This window comes from Vulpes lagopus, chromosome 23 (genome assembly GCF_018345385.1).
Source record: "Vulpes lagopus strain Blue_001 chromosome 23, ASM1834538v1, whole genome shotgun sequence".
NCBI lineage: Eukaryota > Metazoa > Chordata > Mammalia > Carnivora > Canidae > Vulpes > Vulpes lagopus.
In genome coordinates, this window is record NC_054846.1 from 14,736,024 (window position 1) to 14,760,286 (window position 24,263).

At 39.8% G+C, this 24,263-nt stretch overlaps 1 protein-coding gene across 4 annotated transcripts in view; it reads right to left on the reverse strand.

The window, feature by feature from the left end:
* Nucleotides 1–24,263, reverse strand: part of FHIP1A (FHF complex subunit HOOK interacting protein 1A) — a 225,368-nt gene that overhangs the window by 85,383 nt on the left and 115,722 nt on the right. Inside the window, exon 1 of one of the 4 annotated variants that reach the window (XM_041739077.1) lies at nt 17,119–17,136. The exons of the other annotated variants lie outside the window; for them this stretch is intronic. The gene's annotated coding sequence lies outside the window, so the exon portion shown is untranslated. Of the gene's footprint in view, nt 1–17,118; nt 17,137–24,263 lie in introns of those variants that run through there. 4 annotated transcript variants of the gene reach the window in all.

The window sequence follows — 24,263 nt, forward strand, 5'->3', positions numbered from 1 at the left end:
AGCAAGCTGCATTTAAGAAGGAAACACTATGCCAGAAGATTCTATAAATGAAAATACTTCCGAATACACCCAGAGACAAAAGAGCTGGATATTTCCACTCTCTTTCTCTCTTATTCCCATGATAGAATATTAAAGCACTAGCACTTCCCCAGGGCAATATAAAACTAAAAGCGAGAGATGGCTCCATATTTATGAGAGACATATAAGGGCGTATTTCCTCAAGCGCCAAGGTTTTCAATATATTTCTGCATTTGCCTATTCTTGGGCTTTACTCTTTTCCTTTTTGCATTTCTCCATTCCAAGCTTTTTATTTAATTCTGAGAGCACAGCTAGAAGTCCCAAGTGAAGGATGTCTGGGTGGCTCAGTGGTTGGGCATCTGCCTTTGGCTCAGGTTGTGATCCTGGGGTCCCCGGACCGAGTCCCACATCGGGCTCCTTGCATGGAGCCGGCTTCTCCCTCTGCCTATGTCTCTGCCTCTCTCTCTCTCTCTCTCTCTCTCTCTCTATCTCTAATGAATAAATAAATAAAATCTTTTAAAAAATTAAAAATAAATAAATAAAAGTCCCAAGAACAGAGCAGGACAAAACTTAGCAAAAAAGCCAGAAGTGGTTAAAAGAGGCTGAAGTCTCCAGAATGTGTGCTTGTATCATGAGTATGGCATTGCTGGATATCTCCCCACATTCTTGCTCTCTGCCCTCTCCAGCCTATCAGACCTGGCACTGACACTGTGCAGAGGAACACTCTTGCCACAGATTCAGCTTGTTTTTCCTATAAATACCCACATGCACATCAACTCAAATTTCATGCCTGAGAAACCATTCAGAGTGATTTTTGTACTTCCTTCAAATGAACCACCAACACCAAAAAATACCCAAAGGACTCTTTGTCCAACAGTGGTTGCATGTGGTTTTGTGGCATGGTTGTTGAGTTTTTTGGGCATGGGGTGAAGGTCAGCTATCAACATACATGCCTATACCAGCACAGACTCTACACTGCAAAGGCAGAACTGACTATATTATTTCCAAAGACATTATTGAGTAATTGAGTTTATATATGTCATTAATATTATGTACAAAAATATTTTTCATCAGTAAGGAAAGAAAAACGTTATTAAATCATTGTATGAGAGAGAGAAAACTGACAAAGATTTACATGTATTCTTATTTGCCTTTTTTGGAAGGTACATGATATCTTTTATTTGACTATGACAAAAAGCACAAGCATATGTTTCCATATCAGAGAGTTATAAAATATACTATATAATCATAAAAGCTTAGATTTTAGTCATCTATGTTATACCTCTTTCAACTGTAAAAATTCCTTCAATCTCATTTCCAAATAGACAGACATCTTTATCTAATTTCAGCCTCCTTTGAAAACTACAATACTTAGGAAAGCTATAAATGTGTGAAAATCACATTTTCCCCCTGAACTGCTAATGACTGTATTTTAATATACCCCTCTTTCACTGTCATACTGAAATTATAATGTAAACATTTTGGCATTTAATGATATATGATCTCATGCCATCCTTCCTTTATGTATTTAAATATAATAACCTCTAATAATGGATTATAAAAAATTATTTAAGGGAAAGAAATGGTGGTCACCTTAAAGGGACACAGAGCCCAGGGAACACTTTTATTAAGGAAAAGGTGAGTATATTTGCAGGCCTAGTGAGAAGGAAACAATGTATGTATGTGTATGTGTGTGTGCGTGTATGTGTATGTGTGTGTGTGTGTGTGTGTGTGTATGTTTGTTGGTTTGTTTATTTTAGGCATTTTGATAGAGCAACAGGAACAGAAGAAAGGCAACATCAACCACACAGCAATGAGAGGCCTAGAAATAAAAGAGAAGCCATGTGGAGTCTTTCCATAGCAAGTTGCCAAATCAGAAGCAATCTCCTGAACTTGATGAAAAGACAGGGCAGGCTCCCTTTCTATTTTTCTCCTTCTTCTCTCCTGTTTCTACGGTTGGTTTGTGGAAATGGTTAGAGAGATTGGGTGGATTTAAAGTGGGGAACAAAGGGCAAAGGCTAAGAGCTTTTAATTCAGTTGTCCAAGTATGGAAGTCAGAAAACATCTAGTTGCCTCTTGGGGACCTGAGCTCTAAATGGGGAAATGGCCCCAGGATTCTAACCAGCTGTGAGACCTTGAATGAAAAACAGGGATCTTGGTTTGGAACCTCACTTAGGTAAGTTAAGACTACATGATGATTTCTTAGGTCTCCTCTAGCTCAAAAAGTTATTTTCTGTACTTTATTCCAACCGTTATGCTAACTGGGGAGGGGTAAGAAGACAAGCTTTGAAGAAGAAAACTCATTGTACAAAAATTTTTGTAGGAATTCTAGTTATAAATGGATTCTGTCTTCTTTGTAACAATTAAAGCATATTTCACTCCAAGAACCCAAAGCACAAGAATCAACCATCTCTAATATAATTCACAGTTTGTTTGTGTTTTTCTTCCTGGGCAATTACCGGTGGAAGAACTCATTGTTTTTTTTTTGTTTTTTTTTTTTAACTCATTGTTTTAGAATGCACTTTGGAATGCCCTGAATTGGCTGCTACTAAATACATAAAAAGTCTATTACTGTAAATGTGCTTATCATGTAAAATTCCATCTGGGGTGAAGACTCTTCAAATATTGGGAACACCCGAAGAGAGGAAATTTGTGCCCTCAATTATAAGTAATAGCAGTAGGGGGAAGGGAATTCATTTTGGGTCAGGCTACCTCAGACAACCTCTACCTGGAGCCTAATAAAATCCTATTAAACCTAAATCCTCCCTGTGCTGTAATCCTCTGGCCCAGTTTCCTTCTCTCTCGCTCTCATATCACATAGCAATGCTGGACTGTGAAAAATAAAGCATCCAGTATCTGACTCTCCCAGACCTTGTCTTAAGGCTCCCTCAACTTGCCATAGTTTTTGACTCTGGCTCATTCATTTATTACTGTCCATTATTCAGTAAAATACAATCATGTTTTGTCCTACCAAGTTGTAGGTCACCAGTTAACACATAGAATGCACACAAAGAAAATTCTCTCCATACATACATTCCAAATAGTTTCAGACTTTAATAAATGCATACTTCAAACTAGTTATGAGACTGCAGAAAACTGCCAATAATTCCTTGAAATAATTTCACCATGTTTTACATTTTAATTTCACTAGAATGGGCTGCCAACTAGGTCATACCAAAGTGCCATGAAACTGATAAGCAGAAAAAATGGAGAAGAAAAATTAAAATTAAAATTCATATTTATACCTGAAATTTGTTTGGGGACTTAATTTTTAAGGCTATTTAAGAAATGAAACCACTACTGGCAAGGATTTGGAATGTAAAAACTACACCTTTTGAAAATTATAGTGAAAATTATAGCAAGTGAGACATCAGCTCACTGGTGACTGAACAGAAGTTTCTTGTACACATGGAGTGATTTGTTCAAACATGAGCATCTCTCTTTGCCAGGGCAATTTGAAATATATTACACCATTAAATCTTCTCAACAATCTTGTGAACTATACTCTCTTCTTTAATAGATAAGGAAACTGAGTCACAAAGAGGTAAAGGAATTGGTCTACTCAAGGTTGTTAGTCACTATAGTCTTGGTAGTATGCACTACTTTGTTGAAAGCTATCAAGGGACAATTCAGTCAAGATTTCTGGCACAAAGCCCTAAAATTTAACTAAGGTAAATGCAGTAACAAGATGATCCAACAACTTCTATGGAACAATATTCTAAAGCAGAGATTTGGGATGAGTGCTCTGAATCAAAGAACCTTCTCATACTAATGAAGTTCTTCTCAAGAAATGTTCCTAGAAAAAAACAATATTTAAGTTTTTGACCAACATGTCTTGGTCATTTTCTTTGGAAAAGTGGGTACTTTACGAGGATGTGCTGTTTACTCTATACTTAGAATTAGTTCCCTCCCAGGAGCTTTCCAAATGCTTTCAGTGAAAACTTGCAGATATGTAACCTATAGTATAACCAAGGTGAGGTAATGATTGCCTTTGGAAATAACAACATGAAAACCCTCCTTTCCAAAAACATCCTTCATCTGTGCATGGCATAAGACACACTAAGGGCAACAAGTGAAGTACCAATAACATTCCCTATATATCTAGGAATCTCATAAATTGTTAGCATCCCTTTTCTGGAGAGAGGTGGCTATAGTCTTCAGCCAATTCTAAAAAGGGTCAATGAATCGCCCTCCTTCAAAAAAGTTTAAAAGCCACGTTAAAGAAGCATTCATGGTAAAACCATGAAGAGTTCCAAAACAGATGCTAACAGCCAGCTCCAATACTGAAGGTACTACTGAAGAGAGTTGTAGAACTTTTGTGACTTGAACTGTAACTAAAAGTTCTGTTTCAGCACTGTGGGGGTTATTTCAGCCCATGAGTAACCATGCCCTTGAAAAATAATCAGTTCAGGCCTTGGTGCCCTACAAATTTCATGGCTGGCTAGGCACTTCCACTCCTACCCAAAACACTACAAGGTGAGGCATCAGAGGTACAAAATGATTAGCATTTATTATAATGTCAGCAAAGGCTCAGAACCAAAAATCTGCTTGTCTCCCAGAACACAAGCCTATGCTGACTGGGGCAAAGCATTCTTCTTTACTAGTCTATGAAATGGGCCACAGAGTTGGGTGCCTTTCGTATACTATAAATGTGATAGAAATGGAGTAAACCACTGGTGTTGAGCTAATGGAGACTGGTATCTTACCTTCAAGTAAGTGGAATAGTAGTAGCACCCACATGATAGCCAAAGGACTATGAAGTTCTAATTTCACATTTATTTTTTATGAACATAAAAATGTAAGACTTCCTTACATGGAAATATAATAATCCCTCTAACAAATGGTACCACTGTTTTCTGAATATTTAAAAGGCCACATTTTCTCATCCATGAATACGTAAAGGACTCTAAGTACATAATAAAAACCTACTGGCTTGAAGTAGTCTACCACTCAAACATTGATTATTGCCACAATCAGTTTATCATTAAGATTTAAGAGAAGATGTCATATTGATAAGAGTAAAAAGCAAGACCTTCTAGAAGTCCTGAAAATTTTCAGGAAGAAAAACTTTTTAACTTGAAATCTCTCCCTCTTGAGCAACTCCAATTTGGACCTCAGGAATATACAATCACAGTCCGGATTTACACGTATCAAGAGGTGACGTACGAGAAATAAAAATGAGCATACCTCCTATACCTCAGGTGAGAGCATAAACTGGTCTTCTACCTACAGAGAACTATTTGGCAACAGTCTTCAAAATTTAATTTGGTCAGGAAAACCACTTCTGTGAATTTATCTTAGGAAGACACTTTCACCTTGCAAATGGCAGACTGGTTAACGGTAAGAGTTGACACGTATTGCGCATTTCTCTTTGCCAGGGTAATTTGAAATACATCACACCATTATATCTTCTCAACAATCCTGTGAATTATACTCTCTTCTTTCATAGATAACGAAACTGAGTCACGAAGAGGTAAAGGAACTGGTTTAATCAAGGTCAAACAGATATACTGGGATCTGACCCAGACACAGCCTCTTACCCACTGACACCTCTCTAACTACAGTGATGTCCTTTGGAGAATTATTTACATAGTAAACAAGTGGAAAGATCCTCAATATTCACCAGCAATGGTCCGGTTATTTAAGTCAGGCACTTCTATAAAATGGAATACTATGTCACAATTTTTTTTTAAAAAGGAGGCAGCTCTGAATGTACTGATATCAAAAGGCTGTCGGGATATGTAAACATCAAGTACAGTATGCCTCCATTTGTATAAGAAAAAAAAGGAATATGTTACTCTATATGCCTGTAAATGCACAGACCATCTGTGCAGGCACCCAAGACGACATCTGAGGCAGGTGCCTGAGCAAAGGGGCATGGTGTGGCCGGGGACAGGGAAGGCAAAGAGACTTCTTTTCACTGTGTACCTTTCTTCACTTTTTGAATTTGGTACCATGTTCATGTACTACTTAGCAAAAACATTTTTAAATTTAAAATACATGCCAAGAGACGCCTGGGTGGCTCAGTGATTGAGCATCTGCCTTTGGCTCAGGTCATGATCCAGGCATCCTGGGATCGAGTCCCACATTGGGCTCCCTTCAGGGATCCTGCTTCTCCCTCTGCCTATGTCTCTGCCTCTCTCTGTGTGTCTCTCATGAATAAATAAATGTCTTTAGGGATCCCTGGGTGGCGCAGCGGTTTGGCGCCTGCCTTTGGCCCAGGGCATGATCCTGGAGACCCGGGATCGAATCCCACATCGGGCTCCCGGTGCATGGAGCCTGCTTCTCCCTCCGCCTGTGTCTCTGCCTCTCTCTCTCTCTCTCTCTCTGTGACTATCATAAATAAAAAAATTTAAAAAATTTTTAAAAAGTCTTTAAAATAAATAAATTAATTAATTAATAAAATACACGCCAATGAACATCCCACACCTAAGGAACATACACAAGTCCAGCTTTGTATGGCAATCACAGTGGGCTGGAAGTCTCTTCTTCATCTCAGCAGGAAAGGTGTATTGCAGGAATTATAGCCTGACAGGTATGAGTAGGAATAAAAGAGTATCCTAACATAATATGCTATTTGCTTTGGGGTTTTTTAAAAAAGATTTCATTTATTTATTCATGAGAGACACACAGAGAGAGGCAGAGACATAGGCAGAGGGAGAAGTAGGCTCCTCACAGAGAGCCTGATGCGGGACTTGATCCCAGGACCCTGGCATCACAACCCGAGTCAAAGGCAGATGTTCAACCGCCGAGCCACCCAGGCATCCCCATAATATGCTATTTGAATCAATTATAAGGACCACAAAATGTTTGAAACATTCAACAGAAAACACACAAAGAAAAAACAACTACTTCAGTAGTTATGAGTTGTTAACTTCCAACAGAATAAATATGGATGAAAATGACACATTAAGAAAGCACAAAGAATTCAGAAGAGTGGCAGTCTTTTTCTTAAGGACCACTTTTCTAAAGTTTAGTATTATTGTACAATAATATTTATTGGGTTAAATCTACATAGTTTACCTCTCCGTATGGGGTTCATAGCTCTGGGAATATGAAAGGTTAAAGCTCTGCCACAATTTTTGTCAGTCTAAATCACTGGTTCTCCAAATGCAGTTGGAGGAATCCTGGGCTCTGCACAGTTCTCAATTTTTTAAGAACCTCTTTTTTTTTTTATAGAAAAAAAAAACAAAAGCAGTCAAAGGAAATTCAGCTCACTATGAAGGTCTCTCATATTTAGAAAAGCTTTCAGTATTGCAGTTTGTTGAAGTTATACTTGGGCAATTTCATCACCATGCAGTAAAACTTTTTAAATTATCTTTGTTTTATAAGATTTTTTTTCTACTTGTACAAACCCCAATCTTTCAAACTAATACTTGCCATGAAAACCAAAGATCAAGATGCACCTACAAATTTCTTAAACTTTCTGTCTTAAAATTAGGGGATCCCTGGGTGGCTCAGCGGTTTGGCGCCTGCCTTTGGCCCAGGGCACGATCCTGGAGTCCCGGGATCGAGCCCCACGTCGGGCTCCCGGCATGGAGCCTGCTTCTCCCTCCTCCTGTGTCTCTGCCTGCCTCTCTCTCTCTCTCTCTCTGTCTATGATAAATAAATAAATAAATCTTTAAAAAAAATAAATAAAATAAAATAAAATAAAATCATTGCACTTGGGGCACCTGGGTGGCTCAGTCAGTTAAGTGTCTGCCTTCGGATCAGGTCATCATCTCAGGGTCCTGGGATTGAGCCCCACATCAGAATCCCTGCTCAGTCTGCTTCTCCCTGTCCTTCTGCCCCTCCCCCTGCTCATGTTCTCTCTCTTGGCTCTCTCTCAAGGAAATAAAAGCTTTAAAAATAAATTAATAAATAAAAATTAAAATGTTGCTCTCATTAACAGATCTCAAAAAAAAAAAAAAAAAAAAAACAGCAGATCTCACTACTCTAAAGCGTCCATTTTACTACAGGCAGAACTTGGTAAGCACTGGTTACCCCTGAACAGAGCAGTGCTTTACCTCAATGCGAGGTACATTCTGCTTCTTTCTCTTGCTGCACACACACAAGTGTAGCTCTGCACACGGATGTAAATACTATTCATTAGTTCCTGTCTCTTCAGAGACACTACAGTAGAAAAGCCCTATGTAATTTGCAATTAACACACAAAGGGTAATGGAGGCTCTAATTTCTGCTTGGGGGGTCCAGAGTTTAGGCTTGCTGTGATGCCTTTTCAACAAATAAAAGTAAAAGCTAAAGCGACTCATATTAAGCAGTTCTGCTGCTGCAGCAAGGATGGCTTATTGACTGGATGGCTGCCAGCCCCCTAAGCGGACCTGCAGAGAGGCTGTCCTCATGGGGAGGAAGGCATTAATTTATCTATAAGCCTCCAGAAGCAACTGGGTAGATCGCAAGTCTCCCATATTCTGCTTCAATTCATCTACACTTGCCTCTAGAGTGACTGGCACAGACTTGAATGGTTTCAGGCTATCCATACTTCTTTAATTAAAGCTCTTCTCCACTAAATTAACATGTGGGTATCCATGTCTTTTGTAAGGGGGTAAAGAAAGAGGAAACAAAAGCAAGAAAAGAAAAATCAAAGACGATGTTTTAAATTAAGTTTTGCTTGAGATAAATTTTGCAGTTGGCACTATTTCTCCCTAGAGTTAGTGCTTCAGGTAGAAAACGATGAGAAAAAAAGAGTAGACAAGAGTCCCTACTTTCCCCTCAAAGCATCATGAACTTGAGAGCTAATTAACTTCTAAAATCAAAGGAGCTGTGAAAAGGATATGGAAGCAAAGGAGTTCCTTTTTTTGGAAGAATAGTTTTATATAATATTAACATATATATATGCATAATAATTCACTTCTGTTCTAAACCCTGGGGGATTACCAAAAAATCGATGAGCTGACTAAATACTATTGGAACAAAATTGCAACTTATCTGTAGATTAGTCTCTAGTGTCAGTGCACAAGGCAAAATGTGCAAATACTCAAAATTACTATGGACATCCTTTAGCAAAGTACTTATTGGAAATCAACAAACTGTTTCTTATTAAGCTGGAGAAATAGCTGAGTATCCCAACAAAGCAGTAGTAGTTTGGGGTCAGGTTGTACCAAAAAATATCATGTATCTTCAAATGCAAGAACGACTTCCAGCACACTGAGATCTTCACACTGTGACAGGGAGGCAGAAACTAAGACCGAGCAAGAAAATGGCAGGAATATATCTCTAATTCCTCAAGAACAAACTCAAAATATCTGAAATTTTTAAATTATTGTTCTCTCTCTGATTTTTTTTTTCTTTTTGGTCAAGTGCATATGAAGTTACTACAAAACACAGGGGCTTTCTTCAGAATAACTCCCCTGGAGGAGCTTCACAAACATTAATTATACAGCAAATCTGCACTAATTCCAAGGAAATTGTTATTTCCTGCTTTCACAGAAAAGGAACAGAGGTAAACCATCCAGGAGACAACTCAAGTAAAATGAAAGACAGATTTTTCCATTCAGTAAACATGGCTCTGTTTCTAAAATATTTTATATTTATACCCACAAAAATAGCATATAAACACTGCCAATGACAAATGCAGTAATAAACACCATACTCTGGAGGATTCCGGCCCACCCACCCCCCCCCCAAAGTGAGGGGGGAAATGATGACAGAGTGGAAACCAAACAAATGTCAGTATCTGGATTTCAAGGAGGTCTGATTGTGCTAATATTAGTATGAATCTAATGAACTGATAAGTGAAATTAGTCGCAATAACTTTGCTCATTTCTAGGTTCTTCCTGTGAGAAATCTAAGAGAGCTGCAGATTTGACCATATGTTGTTCGGAGGGCTTCCAAAACCATGCTTATTACAATTAAAGGACATTTAAGATATAAGTATTTACCTTACCACTAGAAAATCTTTCACATGCTTATATTGAAAGAATAAAATGATTCTCTCCAGACAGTTGCCACAGCCTTTCTCTATTGTGCGCTGACAATTTCAGCACTGAAATACGAAAAAGGTAAGGACTGCTAGAAGGCTAGAATTAAGTATTTTATATGATTATATCACAATAACATCTTCTTTCGTCTATCATGATCAGTATTCTATATTTGTTGCCTGCACAAAACTATAATTACTCGTTGATTTGATCGAAATTACTAGGTGACTTGGGCAATTCAGTCTGCCAGCCAGCCTTCAGGGTAATTAGTCAAATCAACAGTATATCAAAATGACTAATAAGTTTCTGAATCATAGATTAGACTATCTGCAGCATCATGGCAATGCTTAGAAACAGTTCCAAGTCCTCAGTTCATCTTGTTTAACTCCGTGGACTACTTTCCTCATAATTTAATTTACTCTGTACACAAGTTGAGAGTTTTTCCTCCCCTTCAAGGGAAAAAGAAAAGTGACAATAAAAGCCAAAGTACAAAATTCAATAAAATCAGACACTCTTGTTTCAAAAAACAAGGGGAGGAGGAGGAGGAGAGTTGTTTCTTTATTGTGTGAAGAAGGTATAGCCAAGGAGAAAGAAACAAAAATGGATTCTTACCAATCAAACCACCTCTCAGTGCTTCAAATTCCATTAAAGGCCACAATTCTGTTGATTTGATGCCAAATGCCTCTAAAATGTTCTTACCCAAGAAAAGTGTGTTTTTGAAAGAACAAGGAAAGCAATACATTTAAAGGCTGGAGAAAAATTTTCTTCCATTTACTTGGGTCAGTGAAACATCCATCATACAGAGACACAAACACCTTACAGAATAAAAGATCAGAGGAGCTACACTAGTAGAAGATCTAAGAGCCAGTGCCTCTGGGGGAATCAAAGAGGTAACTGTCTGAACAGATCCCCCCATGATTTTTCTCCTAAATCTAGCTTATGTGTTTGGGGTGCGGGGTGTTTGGGGGGGGTGTGTGGTAAAAACACAAAGCAGAACATGCTAGCCAAAAAAAAAGTGATTAAAAAATCATTAATTCTGCTCTCTCACCAGAGAAAGAATCTTTTCAAAATCATTAAATAGAAATAACTGTATAATGCAAATTTTAAAAATCAGAAATGTTCAAATTATCTACAAACTACCACCAAGCATATGAAATGAGCATATGCTCAGAGTAACAGCACACCCAGTATAAATAATGGTAGATACATTGGGTAAATGGTTACAGACGTGTCAGAAGGACCTAGATGCATTTAACAGATGCTCTCAGATCTAATTCCACCTGCTTGGGCTAAAAAGAGAAAACCACTCTTTCCATCCCTGTCACATGTAAGGTTCAAAGAACAAGCTGTTATTAAAAGTTGAGGAGGTAGCATTCAAAGCAAAAATGTAATATGCCCAGTAAAATTTAGCATCCTGGGATGCCTGGGTGGCTCAGTTGATTAAGCACCTGCCTGTGGCTCAGGTCATAAGCCCAGGGTCCTGGGATCAAGTCCCATGTTGGGCTCCCTACTCAGCGGGGAGTCTGCTTCTCCTTCTCCCTTTGCCCCTTCTCCCATTTGTCCCCTCTTTCTCTCTCTCTCAAATGAATAAAATCTTAAAAAAAAATTCTAGCACCCCAAAACCTCTGGTTGCCAGGGTCAAAAACATTATGCTGAATACTTCCTAAGTGCCTGCCTTTAACCTGTCTTTAATAAATCACTTCTCTAAACCTCTCAATTACATCTCCCTATGGCAATGTAGTTTCCATTTTGTGTTATAATTGTTGTTGCAGAACCAGACGCTGGTCTCCTTGAGGGTAGGGATCACATCTTATCTTATTCACAGGTGACTCAAGAAGCACCAAGCACCCAAGATGCACAGTGTGGAGCATGGGAGTGAGATCCAGTCTGAGGCCCAGGGGAACAAGCAGCTCACCACAGAGGGAGGTCACAGCCCTGGGAAGGACAGCCATTTAGGGGCACTTACTCTGTACCAGGCATCACATTAAATAGTCTATGTCATTCACACAAATTCTCAGTGAGGTGGGGATCGTCAAAACCATTTTATCACCGAAGGAATGAAGCTTACAGAAAAGTGAATGGTCACGTGGCTGACAAAGAACAAAGGCCAAAGGACGAGATGAGAGAAGGGGAGTCCACCTGCAGCCATGGTCAGGAAAGGGAGTGAGAGTGATTTCACCAAAGAGGGGCTCTTTCACTCATACCACGTATGCACAGGAATGTATCTAAGCAAATAAGAAGTATGTTGATAGAAATACGATGTGATTCCCAGCATTCTGGTTCCTAATGAGCTATCTCCATTTGTTATTTGACCACAATGTTCAAGAAACAGTGTCATGAAATGTGTACCCATCACAAATCCAACTCTTAGATTAATAGTTTGCTAATAAGTAAAATAATGGCTTGAAAAAGCTATAACCACTAGTCAACCAGTCATTGCTGCTGTCACATTCTATCACTCCAACAGTCTAGCAAGCCTGGGGTTTCAGTCACTGAAGATGCTGTTGCATTTCCCTGCTTACACGAGGTCTACCTAAGCAAATGAAATCCAACTGGTTTGTAATTCCAGTGCATGTTAGATGAACAAAACTGATTATCCTAACAATTACAAAAAAACAGGGAACATTAGCCATTTAATATATCCCAATTTATCACTTCAGTTCTAAAAGGGGAGATATTTCGAAAGATACATTACCCAAAATACTGATTCAAAACATTTTTGTGTTTGCTTTTTCATATAGCATATAACAATCAATGCAAGAAATGGCTCATAAATTTAGTTGTATATTCTACTGCAATTTTTTGTATACAATTTAAATTAGCAAATTAAGATGTAACTACACGTGTTTTGTATAATTGTTTATGAATTATAAAACCATGCAATATTTTAAATAAAAATTCAGGTCATTAATCCTTACATTAAATCCCCCCTGTGGATCAGTTTCTGCAATCTAGCTCCTGGTTACATAAAATTTCTATAGACCATGCTCATCTCCATGCAGCATGGTTCCAGACTTTTCTTCAGATAATTACAATACAAAGCACATTCCTGTGTGAGCAATAGAAAAATCTGTGACTTAGCCAGATTTGGAATTTAATACTATAATAAATCACACAATGAATGAGGTAAATTCTATACCAAAGATACTCTATATGAAAAATAATCTTTTTATGGAGGAGTTATACATCAAACTTTCTTAATACACATACTCATACACACAATGGAAGGCTAGATTTGTTAACAGATTGCATCTGCTACAACAACCCATTTAGCTTAAAACCATATTCATCACACAAAGATTACCTCATAACCTTCTCTCTACCTTTTGCTATGCTTCTACTGCATTTTAAGAGTTAACAGCACTGTACTAGACACTAGGAGTGTTCCAGGCTGTCAGCCTTCTCTAGAAACTGCCCTCTGCTGAAGACAGCCACTTTACCCAAGGTGACTCCTCTTTGAAGGCAGCTGCATCGCTGCCTGGACTAGGGGAGGAAGCGACCCTCTCACCCCCACTCAGGACAGCTCCAGAGCCCTCTGTAGGGTCCACCCGGGCCTTTGATTAGATTTTGTGACAGTCCTTTATCCCTTCTCTCTGCCCAGTCCTGCTTCCTCCTCTCCCCACAGGTATTGGCTCAAAGAGCACACCCTAACCAATTCCTGCATGTGACATCTGCATCTCAGAGTCCACACCCCAGGACCACTGAAACAACCACCCTCACTCTCAGTCAAGTACAAGAAGCTATGGACATATCCATGGCTATTGAGGAGAGGAGAGGGGAAGGGAGGGGAAGGGAATGGAGGAGGGGAAGGGAGGGGAAGGAAGGAGAGGTAATGAAAGAAAGAAAGAAAATCCCATTTCCTTAAAAAACAAAAACTCTCTAAAATGTTAAAGCCTTCAAATTGGGAAAGAATATAACCTTTGCTAGGCAAAGTAATAAAAACAATACCAAAGCTGCTTCAATAAACTCAGTCAATATTTCCCAATATTTAGTCTATTATAGTTCTAAATGATTCCCAAACCAATCTTAAGAACTAAAGCAGAAAGTGTTAGTTTTTACTCTATGTGCTATATCACCACCTAAAATATATGTATCCCTAATGTTAGGTGATTGTGTTCATTTAAAATAAATACCAACAACCTGGAGAACAATACAAATAAATTAACCCAGCTACTAATTTTTTATTTTAAAAATAAAACCTTTTCTGAGATTTTTTGACTTATCTGGTTACAGAAAAGACAAAAAGAGAGGGAAGAAGAGAAAGGAGGGCAGCCCAGGTGGCTCAGCAGTTTAGCGCCGCCTTCAGCCCAGGGTGTGATCCTGGAGTCCCAGGGTGGAGTCCCACGTCGGGCTCCCTGCATGGAGCCTGCTTCTCCCTCTGCCTGTGTCTCTCTCTCTCTCTCTCTCTCTCTCTCTCTCTCTCATGAATAAATAAAATCTTTTTTAAAAAAGAGGAGGAAGATTCTCCCCTCTAACACACACTCATCTCCTTTTCAAAAAAACACTTCTTATGCTATGTGAAAAGGATATGTGTCCTATAATACATTTTGTTTAAGGGAACTGTTCTCCTGGGGACACTATCTGATCTATGAAACATCCCCCTGATAGTTTCAAAGCAGCTGTCACTGTGGTACAGCATGAAGAACACTGGACCAGGGTCAGAATTTCTGGGTCCTGGTCCTGACACTGACACTGACCACAAATGTAATCTCAGGAAGTCTGGACAACAGCCTATGATATCTAGTGCTGAGGTCCCAGTAGATTAGTAACTAAGGACATTGACCAGTTAGTCATGGAGCCCCGGGTTCAAGTCAAATTCCCACCACTTTCTAGCATGCAACCTTAGGCAGGGCATTCATTAAAAGCTCACTAAGCCTAATGACCCCTCATGTGTAAAACAGATGACCATGATGATGTCTATGTCACAGGGCCGCCAGGAGAGTGAACGCGACACTACAATAAGTGCTCGGCAGCGTCTCACTTGTTGCAAGCACTCTATGAGCTACTATGATGAGCTATTTTTCAGCATGTGCCTGCCAGGACCCAAGAGCTCTGGGAAGAAGCGGTACTTAGCCATTTAAAAAATAATGAATATTCAAACTCTCTAAGGTGTCAACTCATTGCTTTTATCAGATTTATATTCCAGATTTCCAGAAGATTTGGTTGGGGGGAAAAAAAAGTCTAAGAAAGTTCCAAGATCTTGGAGTTTTTGCCTTCACTTTTCTGTGAGTCTGTGGCCTATCCAAAGGGCAGCTTTTCTCTTAGAGCTGCCATTTACACATAAATAGAGAAGCAAGTCCCAGTTCAGACACACTGTCTTTGTACTGTATCTACAGCACCACATCGCTGCAGGTACTTGGACTACTTCTTACACGATGTCGGATGCCACCAATGGCCTGTATTCTTCGTGACACTCTTCAGGGGACAAGACAAGGCCAATCAATGGCACCACGGCACAAAAGCACATCACAATTATTTTGTTCTGGTTTCTGGGTAGAAGTAATCCATTCCAACCCCAACTGCCAATCTAGAGAAAGAATGACCACATAGTTTTCCAACTAAGGGAACAATTGGCAAGGCACTGGAGCTGCTGTGTCTCTGAAGTAGGATCAAAGAGAAGGTCTTTGCGGTTGTAACTGGAGACTTGGCCTTTCCCTCTGGCCATGAACCTGGCCACCTAGAGAAACAATAAACTGCCAAAATAACAGTAGTTTCTGTTACTGAGATGAAGACTGTAATTAAGCCTGAGTATGTTCATGGCCCTCCTTCTTTAATGCGTCAAATGTACAACCCCACATTTCCAGGACTATTCATAGCAGGCATAGTCTTCAGTCCTGGGTGACTAAGAGGTCTTCTCACTCTTCAGATCTCACCCTGTCTCCACCACTAGGAAGTCTTCCCAGAAGGACTTGACCTTTTGCCCCACAAGACTATAAATGTCATGAAAGCAAGATCTGTATTTTGCTCACTGCTATAGCCCCAATGCCTTTCTTGACCAGGAAAGAACTCACTGAAAAATTTTTTTTAACAAGCATTGATTTGGCTGATTGGAACTGCAACTCAGGGGGACACACTCAGGTTTCTACCTGAATTGTGTTCCAAGGAAGACAAAGAGGGGCAGAATTCTAAAGGTGAAAAGTTAGGAGTGTAGTTTTCATGCAGGCCCTCTAGGGGATTCAAGTCGGGTTAACTGGGGTTGGTTGGGCCGATATGCAAATGAGGGATTGAAGCTTCTTAAACTGAACCACCTCCTTTCAAAGTGAAGGGTGTGGGTGATCAGGGTGCCATGGCGAGGAGGAAGCTAAATCCAGGCTGAGGGCCTGTGGGCTAGTTTGCAAATTCAAGAAATTCATAATTCCTCCAGTGAGTACTCACGTAAGCGCCTCCTCCCTGATGGCCGCCCAACCCTACCCTAGAAGAGATTCTCTTAGCTAGGCTTGCTTGCTCCCTGTTAACATCTCCTTTTATACCTTACCCAACACATGTCATGTAAGGGGCCCTTAACAAGCATCTGTTGAGTGAATTAATGAATAAGTAAAAGAAAGGGAAAGAGGGTTGTGGTGCCAAAGACTGAAGCCCAGTTTTACCTATCATTTCCATGATGTTTAAACAACCAGAAATATGTTCCTGAGAGAAAATGGGCATAATTATCTTTAAAAAGTTCCTTTTCTAAACTTATCATGCAAAGCCATATTAAATAGAATTTAGGCATTCACCGTTTCCCAAAGGCCAGAGGCCTTTCAGAACAGATTTCTTTTTTTTTATTATTATTTTTACAGGAAAGTTTTAATCCATCAAAATAGTTGTCATCAATTAATAACACCCTATGCTCTTGGTTTAAGGACAGGGTGATTAAGGCAGGTTATTCTGAGACTAAGAAAAGTGAGGACATATCTTGCTTGGTCATTTTAGTCAATCTTATTGACAGTAAAGGAGAGATATGAATTTAACGTGCGTTTCCAGCCTTGAAGCTGCTAACCTTTTTACAGCTTAATCATCACAGTATCAAAAAAGATCTGAACTGCACAAATTCATTACATTTACTTCTCATCTCGCAATGCTGATACACAGAAATACTAATCTGTGCTACCCAGATCTTCCCGGGAAACCAAGTGCCCTTCAGAGAAATGCAAAGACAGTGAGAGCAGTGAGGACTTACACATTTTTTTTTTTAACTTACACACTTCTGAATCTGCAGAGCAAGGCTACATTAAAATGATGGTTCTAAGGACCAGGTTCCAGGGCAGGTTCTGTGTAGTCAGACAGAGTCAGCCTCCGTGGATTAGTCCCACACCATAGCCTTTCTCAACACCATAGCAGAAGAGACAGCCACACAGCCAGACATTGTGAGTACCACCAAAGCCCACACTACTAAGGAAACTGCTTTCCAAGCACAAAACATAAACAATCTAACAGAGTCTGAGACTCCTCTCTGCCTTTCAAGGATGGTTCATTATTCAAGTCCCCATCTTTACACTTTTTCCATTTTATCAGAGTTAAACACTGGCACTAGGAGGTTTGAGGTGGGGAAAGGAGGGACTGCATAGTGCCAAAGCTGGACTATCTGCTTAGCTTAACTAGAATCCTTTTACCTCCGCCCCAAAGAGTTCCAAACATTGATTCTTTTTTCTCTAAGCAGTACCTCCAAATTTGGTCAGCTATGTCTGGGAAGCCAGATGGACAGGCGTAGATGAATAATTAAGGTAAATGACAAACAGTGTGACATAATGAAAAATCAATGAGTCTGAAAACCAGATCAAGACTCATTCTGCTCCTAATCAGGTCTAGGAACTTAGGCAAGTTGCTTAACCTCTCTCTCACTTTCTTTACCTTCAAAACATGGATTAAGTGGTTTGTACACTCTCCTCCAGGTTCTCAATCCTAGAATTCTACAGAGCCCATCATATCTCTACTGAAAAATCAACCAAATAATTACTCATGGAACATCATGTGCTTTGGCTTTGGTGCAATTTGAGCCATGACCCTTTGCCCTGGGATCATCCATCACATTAGCGATGACGAGCTAAAATGTTATTGGTCAACAAGAACAGTGAACAAATAGTCAATGAGGGCAGTGAAACACCTGGAGTTTTCCATGACAATGAAGTAATAAATTGGGACAATCTCTTGAAAGGTAATTTTGCTTCTGTACCAAAGTCCTGGCTTTAAAGCCAGGACCTGGGGATCCCTGGGTTGCTCAGCAGTTTAGCTCCTGCCTTTGGCCCAGGGTGCAATCCTGGAGTCCCGGAATCGAGTCCTATGTCAGGCTCCCAGCATGGAGCCTGCATCTCCCTCTGCCTGTGTCTCTGCCTCTCTCTCTCTCTATGTCTATCATGAATAAATGAACAAAATCTTTAAAAAAATAAATAAAGCCAGGACCTATGACCCACTTATTATAGAAATGTTTATTAGTCATTTAAAAACTGGATGTAAACAGGTCTACTGCAGACAAATTACATAAACAAACTGAACTCATGATAATGGTAATTTAGAATATTTAATGACAGATGCAAACATATATAATGTTAAGCAAGGAAAGCAGGATACAAAATTATACACTTGGCATGACCATAATTGTATGTAATGTATAAATATGCTCTATATTGTCAGGTATATATGTGTAATATTAATAAATCAGACTAAGAGGATAGATAACATGTGAATAGCAGGGTGTATTTTATTTTCTTCTTTGATGTTTCCATATTACAAAATCTCTATTTTCATATGTGATAACTTTATAATCAAATTTTTAGTATATGTACAGGGCTCCAGAATACAAAAAAATGAGGACTCAAGCAATTACTAACTCATTCTCCCTATTATATGCATTAGGAGTTCAGACAGAGAGACATACTAGAGGCTGGGGTGGACCAAGCATATTCACAAGTAGAAGTTAGGTTTATAGAATAGTGCTAAAGAGGGGCACCTGGGTGCCTCAGTGGTTGAGCATCTGCCTTTGGCTCAGGTAGTGATCCTGGGATCTGGGATTGAGCCCCACATCGGGATCCCAACAGGGGGCCTGCTTCTTCCTCTGCCTATGTCTCTGCTGCTTGCTGTATCTCTCATGAATAAATTTAAAAATCTTAAAAAAAAAAAAAAACACGCAAAAACCAAAAGTCTGTCTCAAAAAAAAAAAAAAAAGAATAGTGCTTAAGAGCATTGACTCCAGAGCTGGATTGCCAAGATTCAAATCCTAGCCCTGCCATGTATCAACTGTGTGAGTTCAAGCAAGTCAGTCAAACTCTCAGACTTAGTTTTCTCCTCTATAAAATGGGGCTACTATCATTTCTTTCTTCACAGAGTTCTTGTGAGGATCAAACAAATTCATATAAGAGTTTTAGGGTAGCGTCTGACACATAGTAAGCAATATGTAAGTACTGAGATAATTATTAGAAGGGCATTTTAGACTACATATGCATAATACATTAAGAATTCATCCTTTGGCTGAACTCTTGCTTTGTGTCAGATACACAACTCATATCTCACACCTTCTTGAAGGAAGGATTATCATTATCCCCAATTTATAAATGAAATACCTAAAAGATTAACTGCCCAAAGTAAGTGGCTAAATCAGTGTCAGATCCCACAATAATGTGACCCTAGAACCCACGCTCTTAACCATAACACCATTCCCTACCGCGCAGTAAACAAGCTTACCCTGAGCAGACAACGGACTTTTGAAGAGTCCAGGAACCACCACCGACAGAGTGCATGAAACTGGATAATGAAAGCCAGACAAGTGAATTAAAGCTCTAGTTCATTAGGCAATTAGGAACTAATAAAGATTTCTGAGCAAAGCAGTTAGTTACAGGACAAAAGAATAACACAGGAAATTAGCCTGGTACATAAACATGGGTAATGTTGGAATGAGGGTTTTGAGAGAGAGAGAGAGAGAGAGAGAGAGAGAGAGAGAGAGAGAGAGGAAGGGTGGGGGGGGAGAGAGAGAGAGAGAGAGAGAGAGAGAGAATTATACACAAAGCAGCTGGTGTGAGGATGAGGGACTGGGCCAGGTGAGAGGACAAGGAGAAAACAGAGCTGAGCAAATTTTTAGAATTCAAAAAATAAGCTGCTTTGAAGGAAAAAAATTAAGAGAACTTAGAGACACTACATGCTGGGAGCAAAAAAAACAAGGACAAAACAAGTCACATCCCACAACCTCAAGCATTTCCTTTTATTTTGATCGCAGTAAATTTAGCGAAACGTCTAGTGCAATTACTTATTCATAAAACACTTTTCTGAAAAACCTAACCGAGAGTAGCCCAAAACAAAGCACCCTACAACACCTTAGTCTGCGCCAGCAATGCAGAGGTGTACTGTAGTTAAGTGACAAAAGTGATTAGCAGGAATCATAGAGCATAAGCATCTATTTATTGTGTAAAGGAAGTTTACCAAATCAAGATAAAGAAACCACTAATGACTAATGCTGACAAAGGGCCCGGGTCTGATAACATCTCCCAGGACAAAGACGAGCTGATTTGTCCCTTGTTTTTAAGAGGCCGCCAGAGCTTGCCAACAAAAATATGTGATTGATCTAATTAGCTTACTGAACTGAGGAAAACAGCGTGCCAAAATCGTGTGTACTCATAGACTAGTTCTTGCAGGACAAAGCAGCGTCGCATAAAAGCCTATCCTTCAACTTAAACGTTCACGCTCATTAAAAGGGACAAAAGCCAGTGGTACTCAGCATGCAGGAGCTTAATGAATATTATTGGATGGTGATGACACAGACCGGAGTCTCCAAAGAAAGAGCTCTCATGGTGGAAAAGAGGAAGAAACATCAAGGACTGCAAAAATGTGTATGCTGTGGCCAAAGTCCAATTCGCAGCTCAGGCCAGGCAATTTTACTACAGTCCCCCTGCATTAACATTCCTGCTCTCGACTTGAATGGTTTATTAACCTAACGATCATGCCCATCTTCACTCTAGGTTATTAGGAAATATAGGCGGTATCTGTTGAGTCCGGCAAAATCATTCATTCTTTCAACAAATCTAGTGGGTGCTTACCATGTGTAGGTAATAAATGATTATCTCTATCTGGTCTTGTTGCTAAAAACCAGTTTGATGCACAAACAACAACAACCACCACCACCAAACCTTCATAAGAAGAGATGAACCATCTAGAGAAAAGTGACACTAGCCTCACCTAATAGGGTACAGGTCACAAGGGGCAGTGACTCTCTGGTTACAATCAGGGAGTAGACATATTTCCAAAAAGTAAGTCTTCTTCTTCAGGAAAGGTATTTTCTGGGGCACCAGGGTGGCTCAGTGGTCGAGCGTCTGCCTCTGGCTCAGGGCGTGATCCCAGGGTCCCAGGATCGAGTCTTGCATCGGGCTCCCTGCATGGAGCCTGCTTCTCCTTCTGCCTATATCTCTGACTCTCTCTCTCTCTCTCTCTGTCTCTGGGTCTCTCATGAATAAATAAATAAAATCTTTAAAAAAAAAAAAAAAGGAAAGGTATTACTCAACTGTGTCTTTCTTCTGGACTCTGGCCAAAGTCAGCATGAGGAAAAATGTACATAGTTATTTAACCAAGTCATCTTGCCCCTTCTACATTCAATATCACTGCTTAGAAGGACCCTTGGTCCAGGAAGCCAAAAGCAGCTCACACTCTTGCAGCCCTGGGTTGGCTGGCTGTGATCCGAGTAGCCTGCCTGATGTGGGCACACGGGACACACTCAGGGGATACAGTAGGAACAGACAGATTCAGTTGTATAAGCGACTGCTACTATTTTTTATTTTCTAGACTTATTTTTACCATGAATATCTTATATAAAAACAATTTATCAGTTCATGTCTGAAGGATAATTTATTACACCCAATTTTCCTGCTTAGAGTCTATTTTGAATACCCTTGAACTTGAAAAATGAATCCCTTTGTTTCACCTGATATTGAATAGTGAACATCATTTACATGAGAAATTTTTCACAGGAACAGAAAACAAAATGTTGATTTTTACCAAATGTATAATTATTGATATTTAGGTATCTGAAAAACTAAAACTAAACAGAGCTATGATAAAATATAAACACATCTAACTTTCGTTTTCAGTAAGAATTGTTTTGAAAGGTATTTTTATAGCTACTTCAGCTTTTTTTTTTAAAGATTTTATTTATCTATTCATGAGAGACACATAGAGAGAGGCAGAAACACAGGAAGAAGGAGAAGCAGGCTCCATGTGGGGAGCCCAATGTGGGACCCGATCCCAGGACCAGGATCATGCCCTGAGCTGAAGGCAGATGCTCATCCACTGAGCCACCCAGGCATCCCTACTTCAGCTTTTAGAGCACTGTTTTCTCTGAAAAGAGAAACTGTCCCCCCCCCCCCCACCTGGCTGCACACCAGTCTCAGTCAACTACTCAATTTTATTAGCACATAGCTCTACAGGACGGAACTGCAGAAATTCTACTGCAATTAAGACGATAGTTGGTAGGTTAACAGAAAATGTCATTTAAGGCAGAGAATCATTAAAAATGACATACAGACACATTTTTAAATCCTTTTATCATGAAACATACAAAAGTAAATTTGTTTGCCAATATTTTCACATTGCAAGCTATTTCTTCAAGTACTGACTGAAGTTCAAAGTTGTCTTTCTTGCATGAACCATGCTCATAATGTATAATATATAATTTCCAGTGTGGCTACTGGAAGATGAGAAAAATCTCAGTGTGAATTAAAGTGTGGAATCTTTTCATCTTTTAAACATCTTCCCAGTCTTTTAGAGTTACCTCTTCCCCATCTGATTTGACAGTGATGTCTTATAGCAACTTGCCCATATTTGGCCTTCACAAAAAAATTCAACTTCATAGAAACAACTTTCTTTTCACACACACATTTTATCAGTGTGCACGTTTTTCGATGAAGTTACATAATTACTGTAACAACGCACACAACTCAGCAGTGGGAGGGAGAAGTCCGGACCTCCCAAACACGCTGCAAGTAGTCCACAAGACAGAACCAGAATGGGCGGCATGGTTTCCAGAGAGAACAGAAAGAACTGGAGGCCCAGGGAACCACTGAGATAGGTTAAGAGAACTCCTGATACATGACAAGAAGCCAGTTGTGTTTTCAAGAGCTAGCCTCTAGCTTAAAAGGGTATCTCCAGGCAAAGTTATGTCTTGTTTAGAGAAAATGTCAGTTAAGTCTCTCAGGGAGGGAACTTCTGTGTCTTTCTCAGCATCCCTTGTGGGAGAAACGCTACAGAGTGGTTCTTTTTGAGAAAGGAAGCATGTACTGCTATCTATATAGCCTAAGGTTATCCCAGAGTTTAGTTTCCAGTAGTTACTCTGGACAATAATTCCTAATACACAACTCAGTGGAAAAACTACGGGCTGGTAGAGAAAAACCTGACATAGAGATTGCAAATAATGCCTCCCACACCACACACCGCCCCACCCCTACACACACACACAAAAGATGCTGCTCCATACCTACACAAGACTATTACAACCGGCAGTCAGCATATTGAATCCAGTACACTGACTTATTTTTTTTTTATTACCGTTATTTTCATTTGGAGATTTGCAGGTACGCTATTCAAGTCCCTGTTTGCCACAGACTCCGTCACTCCCTATGGCCTCATACCTGCCTCATCCCAGTGGGAAGGCTACTGAATCAGTTGGATATAGTATAGTTCCAGGGTACCTGGATTCTGTATAGACACTTTGGTTCGTCCCTGGTAACACTAGGAGTGCTCTCAGAGAGAAGGCAATTGCCTTGGCAGAAGAACCCAACCACACCACTCAAGAAAGAGCAGAGCACTCACTTACCACAGACAGATCGAAATGACTGAGTAACTGTTCAAAAACTTTAGCCTTCATAAGAACCATGTGAGAGCCTTGCAAAAAACATAGATTCCTTGGAGCCCTAATCCTTCAGATTCTGAATCTGTAGGTCTAAGAGTGGAGATCCAAGAATCTGCATTATAATAAGCACCGATGGTACTTACTTGTATTACACTGATGCAAGAGGTATAATAATAAAAATATGAACAACAACCTGAAGTCCTCCTCAGGCCATGCTCCAAGCACTTTCTATGTAATGACTTAATCCTTGGAACACCCCCCACGAGGTAAAGATCCTTATTATCCCCATTTTGACGAATGAGGAAACAAGAAGGGAGAGATTCAAAAGCATGCCTCTGCTGACTCAGCTAGTGAGGGGAAGAGCCAAGATGGGGAAACTAGGCCATTTTGCTAAGGAGCTCACTGTCAACCACCCGCCTATACTACACAGTACTAGTTTGGCCTAAGGGGAGCTGTAAGTCATAAAATACAAACTCCTAAAGGCCTGCAGCTTCTGACTCAGCAAAAGCCCCATTAGGGGG